This window comes from Panthera uncia (genome assembly GCF_023721935.1).
Source record: "Panthera uncia isolate 11264 chromosome D3 unlocalized genomic scaffold, Puncia_PCG_1.0 HiC_scaffold_8, whole genome shotgun sequence".
Taxonomy (NCBI): Eukaryota; Metazoa; Chordata; class Mammalia; order Carnivora; family Felidae; genus Panthera; species Panthera uncia.
Genome location: NW_026057586.1, coordinates 8,173,389 through 8,184,561, shown reverse-complemented (window position 1 = coordinate 8,184,561; position 11,173 = coordinate 8,173,389).

The following is an 11,173-nucleotide window of genomic DNA, read 5'->3' as shown; positions in this document are numbered from 1 at the left end:
TAGCCGGATGCTCATAGTTTAGCATTGCCATTGACAAACAAAACTACAACCTATGGATTTAGGAGACAGAGCTCCCTAGAGAATGCCACTGTAGAAATGAAATATTTAGGATATAAAGATATTTCCTAACCTGATACTCCATGCTAGGTGTGCTTATCATGTTCTTCACTCAGAAACCTCCTACATCTGGGGCAGATGGTGCGTATCCAATGTCAGAAGAAGGATTTGAGGAGCTTCCTTGGATGCCCCAGACCTCTTCCTGCTCTTGACTGTTATATAATCCGATTCTTGGGAAAGTCTCTTGACAACCTGACCTTCTGGGTTGGCTCACCCCCAGTAGGCTCAAAAATGTTTCACAGGAACTAACTAAAACCAATTCAGAACAGAAGTTACGGTCAATTAATGTTTCTCATAAATACATAATCCCTAAATGTAAGGGTTTTTTTTAGCAATATATGTGGGTCAGATGAAAAAATAAAAATAAAATGGGTGTTTCAAATAGATGTTTATTAACACCAATATACCACCTAGTTGGATAAAAAGAGCTGAGAAGTAGATTTTGCAGGGTAATTCATCTTGACCATTAAATATTTAGCAATATTTTTATATGTAAATATTTTATGTATGCAGTGACATCCCCCAAACGTGATGAGTGTATTTGTCAATATATAAAGAACTTAGGTAAGTTGAATTATGTTTTCACTGGCTCACAGAATTACTCCAAGAGTACATGAGTCAGGAAAGATTTGATATGAATAATATATGTATGTATTAATCAGATCATCCCACAGAAACTCAGTTTGTATATTTGTTTTTCTTTGTTGTTTTTGGTGTAATAAATGTAATTTGGGAAAAAAAGTTATTCCCTAGGAAAAGGCACTAGAATGAAAAAGGCTTTTTTTATCTGACCAAATTTGGCATTATGACATTACACATTTCTCTTATCAGGGTCATGTAATGAAGCGGTTTAGACTGGAATATGAAATCACAGGCAATTGACTCTTGTGCAAATTCCCTTGTGCAAGATAATTACCTCCTTTGAGCACCAGTTGCCTCATCTGAAAACTGGAGATTAATTTTGTCCAGCCCATGGGGTTGTTTTTAGAATTAAATGAGATGATGTGTATATGAAGGAATTATCACTGCGTCTGCCATGCAGGGGGCACATGGTGAATGGGAGCCACGGTTATTCATTAGACCCAGAGATGGTTTTTTTCTTTTTTACCTTAAGGCAGTATCTGAAGTCAAATTCTCTATTTTAAAAGAGAAATGAGAAATCAGATCCCAGGGTGCTGCAAAACAAGGCAGCACACGGCCTGACACCTGTTCGCACTAGAGGCATCATTTCCCTGCCTCTTGCCCTGTTTGCTGTGGCCGAACTATCCATCGGGCACCTGGTAAACCACAGGCCTGATGAGGAATGGGAAACACAACTTCTGGCATTTGGCTTTACAGATGAATGAATCCTTCCAAACTTACAGCTTTGAAATAAAGGACTTTCTCTACAGTTACACTTGAAAGACCCATGCTTCATTGCTCTGTAAAGGAATTGTATTTGAAACAAGTCACATCAGGGTTTGCACCGGTCATGCTGTTGAAATTCCCCATGGACTTTCTTCTGTTTGCTTTCGGGTTAAGACTCTGAGCCCCTTCTACCTGTGCATGGTGATTTTGGGCGCTACTATATTTGCATTCATTGTATTACTATTAGGACAATTGGCAGAAGCTAGTTTATTTCCACAGAGAGCTAGAAAACAAAACCATTAGTAATTCTGCTGGAATTAACTAATTCATTTGTAAATATAAAGTCTAACCAAAAGAAAAAGGAATGCTTTAGCAAGTCATTTCAGCTGCTAAACCCGAGTTCTATTCAAATGGATTTGTTTCTGTTTCCTTCTGCTTTGCTGAGCAGGCTAAAACCTAATTTCTCTCTTATGGGGAAATTAGAGTGTAATACACAACCCTCCGAGCACCCCCCCCCCACCCGGATGAAACTGTACCTCCTTGAGGAAACATTCTTTCCTACCTATGAGATCATTGAGGGAATTTGCTGTTTGAAGCCCACCTGGTCCGTATTACTCTGTAAAGCTCCACATGGAGGAATTAACCAGAAAAATTTAGCTGAGAATGGCCCTATATGATGAGCGCTATGGGGCCAATCATTTGCAACTAACGTTAATTATAAATATAAATGACAAACTTTAAGTGTGTCACAGTCAAGTTCTGATATGGATGTCTCTATGTCCTCTTCGCTATGGAAACGGTGAAAACCTTAACCCCAAATAACTAGGGTTTATTTTGTTTTATGTCTTTAATTGTACAATTTCTGCTGACTCCACTGTGTCTACACTGTTCTTTTCCTATACGCGTCTGCCTTGGAATGTCCCTACATTGTCTCAGGACCCTTACTGCCATTTAAAGAAAATTCTCAGATTGTGCCTTCAAGTTGCTCAAAGATGCTTTAGATAACAGACTCTGAAAAATTGACAAAAATGTCTTTCTCTGGTTATGTATAACTCCTGCCCTAGAACAGTGTTTTGAACTTTGCTCCTTTTACTAAGAGTAATTTGTGAATTATTTCTAATTTCCAAATGGATACCAAGTGAGCAAAATCATCCACCCCACCCCCAGCCCACGGAAACACTTCTGATTTCTATCCATATAGTTGTGCTTTTCTCCCCAATGTCATTTAAATACATGTCTGGCTACTTAGCATAATGGCCTTTAGATTCTTCTGTGGTATTTCATATCAAGGAGTTCATTCCTTCTTTTTTTTTTCATTTTTTTAAACGTTTATTCATTTTTGGGAGACAGACAGGGCATGAGTGGGGGAGGGGCAGAGAGAGAGGAGACACAGAATTGGAAGCAGGCTCCAGTCTCTGAGCTGTCAGCACAGAGCCAGCCTGGGGCTTGAACCCACAAGTCATGAGATCATGACCCAAGCTGAAGTCAGATGCTTAACTGACTGAGCCACCCAGGTGCCCCAGGAGTTCATTCCTATTTATGGTGGTGTGAATTTGCTACAACTTCTTTATCCATTCCTCAGCTGCGGATTGTAAACAAACTTCAGTTTCCTGCTTCACATAAACTTGCGAGTTCTGATTTTAAGGAAAATTCTCTCTTACTCTTTCTGCACCACAGGCATTTTATTCCAAGAATTTCTGGGATCCAATGTGGATATATTTTTGAATATTCATCCCTATACAATGTAACAGTCCACGACAAAAAACTTTTGCAATACAAACATTAATATGTAAAAGTATTCACCGAGCCCCGTTTAAAATCTATTTCTCTGTGAATAAAACATAAGCTTTGAAAAATAAAAAAGTATGTTATCACAGCGATAGAAAAAATGGGAAATGTATTTCATATTGTACCTAATAAGTACTTGTAAACATCAAAAATAGTTACTTAGATAATTGTATTATTAATTACAATGGTAATTGTTTTGATAGGTTTTATTATTTTTAAGTATGGTAAGGCCAACAGATCAGGAGACGATTGCCCTCGTAAAGGTAGTTTATCACTGAGGGTTCCCAAGAGGAGGGAGCATGCCACGGCATGGGGAGGGGGCACATGGGGAAGTACCAGGAGTGGTCAGGAGGCAGAGGGAGGTGGGGACCTACAGGCCTACAGGATCAGGAGTCGCTATTTGAATAATGTCAGTGAGCTCTGAGACACAGGGGCTGTCCATGTGGTCTAGTACCCAGCCCCGGAGGGATTCGTCTAGTAGTCCAGAGCATGAGAGCCCAGTAAAGGAGGTTGTTGGAGTTCTGGGCTCTGGATTGGTTGGTTTGCATTTGAAAAGCATGTTTGCAGGTGAGTTGTTAGCTACGAATTGGCTAATTCTGGGAAGAGCAGAACACAGAACACAGAAAACTAAAGACATTGTTTATGCAGTAATATGTTTCCTAAGTATATATTTTTTAAGAAATATAACTTTGTCAATGCTCTTTAAAATCAGTAGGAAGTTGCCTTGCTCAACCTAATGTCGCAGAAATCCACGTGAGTACAGCCAATGGGAATAAGGGCAGAGGAATCCGTGGTGTCCACACTGAGTCTGGAGACACTGAGAAGCAGATTTTTACATCTCCGTGCATTTGAAGTGGGTTGGGGTGGATGGGAGGAAAGAGTATAGCCGTAAGAGCACACAGCAGCCGATTGAAAGTTGAGGGAAATCAGTAATATCCATACAGCGAGAGGTGCTGAGTTGTTTAATCCTCTATTCAGAAAGCAGGAACTCTTGTGTGAGTTGCAAGTCACAATAGAGCACATTTTATCAAGAAAGGAACTATGGGACAGGGTTTGGAAATAACAAGGTAGTAAAACTGTTAGAAAAAACTGTTTCTCTACTATTGGGATGAGGCCCCTATTTAGTTTTTAAAAGGAAGCATAGTTTATGCCTGGGCATCAAGAGTGAGTAATCGGTTTCTATTGTGTTAATAGCTTTACCTCTCATAAATAGAGGAGAACTTGCCTGATGTTTTTGCACTCGTCATGAATTCTACCACTCACATAAGCCCAGTAGGATGCGCTGTGCACATTTACTTCATGTCCAATCTGTTGGTCCTCTGTTTGCCCCTCATTGTTCAGTGTGGCCAGAGGTGACACTGATCTGGGTGAATACTGGAAGACCATCCAAATTGATGTGTGAATACACTACACTCTGACAAAAAACGAAAACTGGAGTCTGCTCAAAATCGACATAGCTAAGATATTGGGAGTACACATAAAGGTTTAATATATTGTAGGTCTGAATAATTCCATAATCTTTGAAGAGGAAAAACTATAATTAAATTGTTGAAAGCAGAAGGTAACCAAAACCTAAAGTTTAGGCTTCATGCCATTGAGGAGTGGTTACGTTAGCATTAATTCTTGCCAACAAAGCATGCTGTAAAGATTAAGCATGGAGCCATGACTCAGGAAGCACAAGACTTGTACTGATGGTGTTTATATATCATTTGAAGCCGGATGTAACTATTAAGAGTAATAATAGCTACTGGCTCCCCAATATGCTATGGTGTTTTAATTATGCTTTTGAGTGATTTATCTCGCTCTCTCTCTCTCGCTCTCTCTCCCTCTCTCTATTTATATATATGCTTTTTTAAAATTTTTGTTTATAGAGGTGTGGCAAGGACCACATCTTTGTACAGGTGATTCCTTCTACAGTCAACCCAATCTTGCGGCCCAAAGCTTTGCCTAACAGTTTCCACACTCTTCTGGTGCAGCATGCTGTCTCTATTACAGCACTTATTATTTTAGATTATTTTTATAGTTAATTAATTAAGTCACTTCCTCTTCTATTGAGGAAGCTCTGGAACGCTGGTGCCATAACCTTCGTCTCTGTGTCTTCTAGTGCATGTACATATAAATTGATTCGAGAGTTAATGGATTTTCAAAGTACTATGATATTTTAATTACAGGAACTAAGCGTTAATTTATATTGCATTTATTTCTCAGAAGATTTAAGTGACTGTTTTTCTTTTAGGCTAAAAGTTGTGCCACTATCATTCACTAAGATGCCCTTCACCTACCGAGTCATTCTGTCAACAATTCTAATTCAAAGTGCAGAATTTACAAAAGTAGGATCTTGGAGAAGACAAACATAAATCCTCTCAAGAGGAAGATGCTATGTATGCATTTTAGGGCCTCAGGTTATTTTAATAAAATGCCTATTGCACAATAAAAAATAATCAGAACAAGACTGAGATGAGACAACAACTAGAGATGAAGAAAAATCGGAAGGAACAGGGTGGACAATAACCAACCCAAAGAGATCCCAAATCCTGAAGTTACCCTAGACAGGCTTCAAGACGCACTACTTGAAGAGATGAAGGACAAGGTTGAGAATTTAAACTGGACGCTACTTTAAAAGGGAACAAATGAGAATTTCAGAGCTAATAAACACCAAGTTCCAGTTACTTTTCTTCTATCTGAAACAGTGGGGTAAAACAGCAAAAGTCACGATTATTTATCATCATTAGTATTATTAATATTATCATCATCTCTCTCTCTCACGATTCTGAGTCGACTGGGGTCACCTCGTTCAGTTCTCTCAAGCGTTTGTGATCAGATGGAGGCCAAGGGTGGAATCATCTGCAAGCCTTCTTCACTCACATGTCTAGATGTTGATGTCTTGATCTTGGTCTTGATCTTTTCTGACGAGTAAGCTGGACTACCTACTCATAGCCTTTTTAGTGTGGAGTGGGCTTCCATGGAGCATGATGACTGAGTTCCAAGAGCGAACATCTCAAAAACGAGGGAGTCAGATGGGAGCGGGCTTTTCTGACCTAGAATGAAGGACCACGGAGTATTACTTTTGATGGCAGCAACGTCAAAAAAGTTACAGGTCCACACAACAACCAACATTATGAACTATTTAGATGTGTGTAACTACAGATTAGACATACTTTTAAAAATTAGTAATCCATAGGCGAAAAGATCAGAAGAAAAGATCCGGGAAAAAATAAGCGCAGAGAGGCAAAAGCCTGACGAGAACTTGAGAAACATATATTGAGAAACATATATATATATAGGATTCTTATGTCTAATGGGAATCCTAGAAGAAGAGAAGAGAGAAAAGTAGACAGATGCAAAATTTCAAGATATATTGGCTGAGAATTTTCAAAAATAACAAAAGACATCATACCATACAGTCGGGAATCTCTGCTAAACCTAAGAATGATAAATAAAAAGAAAGCTGCTCTTGAAACAAACAACTGTTTTCAGAGATTACAGTGTAACCTAGAGCTGATAGCTCAATAGAAATTATGAAAGCCAGAGAAAAAAATGGTATAATACCTATAAAGTGCCAAAGGGAAATAACTATCTACTTAAAATCCCACACTTAGTAGAGCACCTGGATGGCTCAGTGGGTTAAGCATCCGACTTTGGCTCAGGTCACGATCTCATGGTTCATGGGTTTGAGCCCCACATTGGCCTCTTTGCTGATGGCTCAGAGCCTGGAGCCTGCTTCAAATTCTGTGTCTCCCTCTCTATCTGCCCCTCCCCGCTCATTCTCTCTCTCTCTCTCTCTCTCTCTCTCTCTCTTTCTCTCAAAAATAAACAAACATTAAAAAAATCCACACTTAGTGAATATATTCTTTAGGATTAAATATTAAGTTAAAATATTGTATACAGACCAAAATCTGGTAATTCCTCCCAGCAGACCTTCATCAAAGAGAATACAAAAATGCTAAAAGATAACTTTTATGAAAAGAGAAACTGTTCCCAGATATATTAGAAATGCAGTAGTGAATAAAGATAAATGAAAATAGTAAAGATCTGAAATTTAAGAAGCTAATTCTAAAAGTTATATGGAAATTCAAATGGAAAAACTCATATGAGTTAACCCAATCATTGTTGAAGCACAGTCTGAGAAGACATGACTTTCCAGATATTTAGGCATATTACAAAGCGAAACTATTTAAGACACTGTAACATCAGCACAAGACTAGATCTCTAGCCATTGGAAGAAACATGTATTTTCTTTACATCAGAGGGGGTAATGGAGAGCATTGAGGAATAGTCAGTCTTTTTTTTTTTAATGTTTATTTATTTTTGAGAAAAAGAGACAGAGAGACAGTGCAGAAGAGGGGCAGAGAGAGAGGGAGACACAGAATCCAAAGCAGGCTCCAGACTCTCAACTGTCAGCACAGATCAGCCCGGAGCCCAGCCGACACGGGGCTCGAACTCACGAACTGCCAGATCATGACCTGGGCTGAAGTTGGACATTTAACCGACTGAGCCACCCAGGTGCCCCATAGCTAAATTTTTATTTTATTTTATTTTAGAGGGAGGGACAGAACATGAGGGGCAAAGGGTTGGAGGGAGGGGGAGAGAGACAGAGAGAATCTGAAGCAGACTCCTGCTCAGCATGGAAAATAATGGCTAAAATTTAAACGACTGACAATACCAAGTGTTGGTGAGGATGTGAAACAACTGAAACTCGCATCCATTATAGTAGGAGTGGAAATTTGTACAATCGCTAGTTTGTCACCTAGTAAATCGGAATATGCACACACTCCATAACCAGGCAATTCTAGTTCCAGATATATGCTCTGCAGAAGTGCTGCACGTGTCTATCAAGAGACAGGGACTCAAGTATTTATACATTAGGTAAGAGCCCAAATAGAAATAACCTGAATGTGATTCAGCAGAAGAATGGAAAAATAATTTAGCATAATCACATAGTAGAACACTTCAGTAACAATGAATGGCCTACATTATAAACAACTACATGGATGAATAAATATCATTTTGAGGGAACAAAAGCAGCCAAACACAAAAGAATAAAGTTGGAGAATAAGCAAGACTAAACTACAATGTTTATGGGTGCATAATTAGCGGAAAAACTAAAAAACACACCAAAAAACAAACAAACCCAGGAAACCATCAGTTAAATCAGAGTCTAGAATGGGAGGTAGTAGGAATTGGGGAACGCAAAATGTTAAAATGCTAACTGTGTTCTAAGTTTTGATTAAGTGACAGTTTTACTTGTGTTTGCTTTCTGATACGTCATTGAGGTCTACATTTGTATTTTATCTCATGTTTTGTATACATGATTCTTTTCCTTTTACTTTTTTAAAGTTTATTTATTTTTGAGACAGAGAGAGACAGAGCATGAGCGGGGGAGGGGCAGAGAGAGTGGGAGACACAGAATCGGAAGCAGGCTCCAGGCACTGAGCTGTCAGCACAGAGCCCGATGTGGGACTCGAACACGTCAATTGCGAGATCATGACCTAAGCCGAAGTCAGATATTCAACTGACTGAACCACCCAGGCGTCCCTGTATACATATTTCTTTTACAACTAGAGTTGTGGAAATAACAATGTGAAAAATATGAAAATTATATTTAAGAAATTTGTTTCCAGACATCAAAATATTCTGAATCCTCTTTCAGAATATTGAAAGGTAGAACCCATGATAGCTATATAGTGCAGATCTGTTCAAATATTTTTTAATTATGATATTAGGCCAATTTTTAACTCATTATCCTTACCTCTCGCTTTCTTACTGGAAAGGACACTTTCCTAGGTAATAAGATTATGACAAGTGCTTAAGTCAGGAACAATTTGATGTTTACATTTCCCCTTTGATCCTACATGTTACTTCTAAATTTAAATGTGTCTGAAAAATAGCAAATGTTAATACAAAATGCAGATTTAAAATCAGTTAAATCTGGATTACCATTGGCACAGAATATCAAAGTTGAAGGATAGGCAGATATACGTTCATATACTTGAAAGTCTCCCACTGATCTTTCACCACAATTTACATGGACGTAATGCTCATCAGTTCATTTATTTCTTCACATAGTCACAAGATTTCACAGTGATCGGGTTACGTTTTTTGAAGGAAATAAATGAGCATGGTGATTTTATTTTTATGGTCCCTTAAAACACTATTTCTCCAAATCAAAACCAAAGCTGCAAAAGATTTCCTGTGAAGCAGTTCATCAAGAATAACAATTTTGATCACATGAACACACTTTAAAATCTAAAGAGGGGGGATACGTGAATTCCTCTGTAGAGGACAAACAGCCAGAAAGGAGGGATTTTTCCTTTGTTCTCAGAGATGCCCTGTGTTCAACCTGCCCCAAAAGTATACTTGTAGATTCAACCTTGGCTTTCTTACAGTTTTTGTTCTCGATATCATTTGTGTCCACTAGCCCAAAGAGTTCACACAAATTCCCAAACTTGTCTTTATCATACCATACATACATAAGAAGAGCCTATCCTCACATACCCAAGATATCACACAAGAGTGTCCCCTCCTGTGTCATTGTCAGAAGATCACTTCGATAAGTGTTGTAGAATATATACGGAAAGTCCTTGTCAGGAAATTCCTGTCTCCGACAAGCATATGTATTTCTGGAACATAGTAGGCACACAAAAAATATCTGCTTAATTATTTGAAGATGTTTGGAGCCTAAGTCAAATACTTACTTGAATAATGAGAGTTTTTTTGGGTTTTTTTTTTTTTTTTTTTTTTTTTGGCTTCTCTTCTCTTCAAGTAGCAGGGCCTTGATGAAGTACTCACCAAACATTCCAAGGTAGGTAGGTAGCTGTAGATCTGGCCGACATTAAAGTAGAAATAGACATAAGGTTTCCCATAAAAATGTGTTTATGACAATATAAATGATAAAAATGGGAAAAATAATGCTTTGGTTGCCTAAGACCAAAAAGCTGGGGTAAGTTACGTTCCCCAGTCGCACTGTGCTGTTTATTGCATGAAGTGCACGTGCAGGTGTATTCTCGAACTGCAATAAGTATTTTCATCTCTCTGTCTTGACACTAGTCATCCATCAAAAAATGCTAATTCTATTAGTTCTTTCCCTAAGCCGGCTCCCTTGGAAGGAGTTTTTAAAATGCAGTGGAAGCATTATTATGAATTTACTTAAAGTATGAATTTCATACATTTATTGATGAGAACAAAAAAAATAGAAAAAATAACCACCAAAGAATTATTTTTCTTGTGTGTAAAAAGGCAACCTAAAAATGTTTTAAGAATAATGTAAACCGCGCTGTGTTTTTGAATGGAATGAAGTTAAAGGATCATTGAAAGTTTATTCTCTATAGTAAGAACTATGTGTATCCTGGATAAAAACTGTTTGATCTGTCTTTAAACACAAAGGCTTAATTTATGCAAGAATTTTTAGACTGCAAGGGTCAGTTCAAGGGTGTGTATGAATTTGGAATGCAATGGTAACTCGGGGCGGGGGCGGGGGGGCGGGAATTGAAAGCTTCTTCAAAAAAGATATGGTGTTATTTCAAACCTCTTTTAAATGGACATCTTAATTTAATTCCATCTCATAAAATGAGATCATGTTTGGGTCTCTGTGTCACTTTGGGTCACTATTGAAGAGTATTGACATTTTTAATAAAAATGTTCTTCAGAGAAGAAAATGATGCTTTTCACCCTTCACACTTACACATTTGAATTTTGGGTCCATATTTATAAAAGAAGGTATTATCTAAGTAAGCTATTATTCTTACCTTCACATGAGCGCCTTCAAACAGCCTAGCAACTCCTCATTGATGTAGAGGACAGCAGCATTGAGTGTGAACGTCATGTCTCAGCCTAGACATATTTTCCTTTTGATCTAAAGGTAGAAGAACATTAATGACCATATGATGTCTTCTCCCCAAAATGTCCATCTCCTAGTACTTCT